Raw genomic sequence first — 3,062 nt, 5'->3', positions numbered from 1 at the left:
CAACTGGTGAACAATTGTGACAGCACTACCAACAGAGATGTCAAGTTGAGCACTGAGTTGTTTGGTGGTGATCCGTCGATCATCTCGAACGAGTGTGTTCGCACGCTCCGCCATTGCAGGAGTCACAGCTGTGCACGGCCGGCCCGCACGCGGGAGATGATGACACACGCTTTGCCCAACGACTCACCGTGCTTATGTCCACTGCCAGATCACCGTAGACATACTGCAAGCGCCTATGAATATCTGAGATGCCCTGGTTTTCCGCCAAAAGAAACTCGATCACTGCCCGTTGTTTGCAACGCACATCCGTTACAGACGCCATTTTAACAGCTCCGTACAGCGCTGCCACCTGTCGGAAGTCAATGAAAATATTCCACAAGAAATTTCCGGTTTTTTCAACCAAAATTGGCCGAGAAAAAAAAATGTGTTGCATTACTTATTGAACTGCCCTCGTATAATGTCCATTGAAACTGGATGGTAACCTTAGGAAACCAGCACTAAGCAGTGATAGGTCTGGCCATTTCACAATCACTGTACTGAAGCTTAGGCAGCATTGCCTCCAGGAGGTTCCGTGTGTTTATTTGTCTACTGCTCTCACTGCTGAGATAGGACGAATAGCTCGAAGCCTAGTATTGTGTATGTTGTGCTGACGATTAGTGGTTAAAGAGAAATGATTTGTGAGATTTACGACCTCAGCGTCTCTCTTTGCGGACGGATCTCCTTTATGAGTGCCACTGAGACACGTTGGCTCACTGGCTAATGATCCACCATTAGACAACCTCATCTGTCATCCTTGTGCGGAGAAAATACCAGTCACCTTCTCCCGACACCATGACTCGATCTGGCTGTGTCCATGGGGAGAGAGATTATGGTGCAGTAGAGTGCACTAGTGACCTCGGCTGCCGAGTCGACACCTCACTACAAGCAACCCCCGCCACACTTTTCCATCGTTGTTCATTATTGGTTTACGTAACGTCGTGGGTAGTGCAAAGGAGCAAGTACTGCTTATGAGCGGGACCCTTAACGGCAATGAATCCTTGTATTGTACTCGAAACGGTACTTAATTATATCAACTGTCAAGTAAAGTACAGGAAACACGTGGTCGTAGCGGCGTGATAATGCAGTTCAACTGCCGGTTGACTGTTGCTGAAGACGTTGCAAGGTCTACACGGCAAGCACGAATACACAACACAGAGGTAGAATGAGATTTTCACTCTGCAGCGGAGTGTGCGCTGATATGAAACTTCCTGGCAGATTAAAACTGTGTGCCCGACCGAGACTCCAACTCGGGACCTTTGCCTTTCGCGGGCAAGTGCTCTACCAACTGAGCTACCGAAGCACGACTCACGCCCGGTACTCACAGCTTTACTTCTGCCAGTACCTCGTCTCCTACCTTCCAAACTTTACAGAAGCTCTCCTGCGAACCTTGCAGAACTAGCACTCCTGAAAGAAAGGATATTGCGGAGACATGGCTTAGCCACAGCCTGGGGGATGTCTCCAGAATGAGATTTTCACTCTGGAGCGGAGTGTGCGCTGATATGAAACTTCCTGGCAGATTAAAACTGTGTGCCCGACCGAGACTCGAACTCGGGACCTTTGCCTTTCGCGGGCAAGTGCTCTACCAACTGAGCACTACCACTACCAACCCGCGAAAGGCAAAGGTCCCGAGTTCGAGTCTCGGTCGGGCACAGAGTTTTAATCTGCCAGGAAGTTTCATATCAGCGCACACACCGCTGCAGAGTGAAAATCTCATTCTGGAAACATCACCCAGGCTGTGGCTAAGCCATGTCTCCGCAATATCCTTTCTTTCAGGAGTGCTAGTTCTGCAAGGTTCGCAGGAGAGCTTCTGTAAAGTTTGGAAGGTAGGAGACGAGATACTGGCAGAAGAAAAGCTGTGAGTACCGGGCGTGAGTCGTGCTTCGGTAGCTCAGTTGGTAGAGCACTTGCCCGCGAAAGGCAAAGGTCCCGAGTTCGAGTCTCGGTCGGGCACACAGTTTTAATCTGCCAGGAAGTTTCATATCAGCGCACACTCCGCTGCAGAGTGAAATTCTCATTCTGGAAACATCCCCCAGGCTGTGGCTAAGCCATGTCTCCGCAATATCCTTTCTTTCAGGAGTGCTAGTTCTGCAAGGTTCGCAGGAGAGCTTCTGTAAAGTTTGGAAGGTAGGAGACGAGGTACTGGCAGAAGTAAAGCTGTGAGTACCGGGCGTGAGTCGTGCTTCGGTAGCTCAGTTGGTAGAGCACTTGCCCGGGAAAGGCAAAGGTCCCGAGTTCGAGTCTCGGTCGGGCACACAGTTTTAATCTGCCAGGAAGTTTCATATCAGCGCACACTCCGCTGCAGAGTGAAAATCTCATTCTGGAAACATCCCCCAGGCTGTGGCTAAGCCATGTCTCCGCAATATCCTTTCTTTCAGGAGTGCTAGTTCTGCAAGGTTCGCAGGAGAGCTTCTGTAAAGTTTGGAAGGTAGGAGACGAGGTACTGGCAGAAGTAAAGCTGTGAGTACCGGGCGTGAGTCGTGCTTCGGTAGCTCAGTTGGTAGAGCACTTGCCCGCGAAAGGCAAAGGTCCCGAGTTCGAGTCTCGGTCGGGCACACAGTTTTAATCTGCCAGGAAGTTTCATATCAGCGCACACTCCGCTGCAGAGTGAAAATCTCATTCTGGAAACATCCCCCAGGATGTGGCTAAGCCATGTCTCCGCAATATCCTTTCTTTCAGGAGTGCTAGTTCTGCAAGGTTCGCAGGAGAGCTTCTGTAAAGTTTGGAAGGTAGGAGACGAGGTACTGGCAGAAGTAAAGCTGTGAGTACTGGGCGTGAGTCGTGCTTCGGTAGCTCAGTTGGTAGAGCACTTGCCCGCGAAAGGCAAAGGTCCCGAGTTCGAGTCTCGGTCGGGCACACAGTTTTAATCTGCCAGGAAGTTTCATATCAGCGCACACTCCGCTGCAGAGTGAAAATCTCATTCTGGAAACATCCCCCAGGCTGTGGCTAAGCCATGTCTCCGCAATATCCTCTCTTTCAGGAGTGCTAGTTCTGCAAGGTTCGCAGGAGAGCTTCTGTAAAGTTTG

General features: G+C 50.4%; 1 non-coding gene across 1 annotated transcript; it reads left to right on the top strand.

The window, feature by feature from the left end:
- Positions 1 to 2,216: 2,216 nt before the first annotated feature.
- On the top strand, positions 2,217 to 2,291 carry Trnas-gga (transfer RNA serine (anticodon GGA)). The gene has a single exon. It is a non-coding gene; the product is annotated as a tRNA-Ser (tRNA).
- The last annotated feature ends 771 nt before the right edge of the window (positions 2,292 to 3,062 follow it).

Source organism: Schistocerca nitens, chromosome 1 (genome assembly GCF_023898315.1).
Source record: "Schistocerca nitens isolate TAMUIC-IGC-003100 chromosome 1, iqSchNite1.1, whole genome shotgun sequence".
Classification (NCBI taxonomy): Eukaryota; Metazoa; Arthropoda; class Insecta; order Orthoptera; family Acrididae; genus Schistocerca; species Schistocerca nitens.
This window is presented reverse-complemented; position numbering and strand designations above follow the sequence as displayed.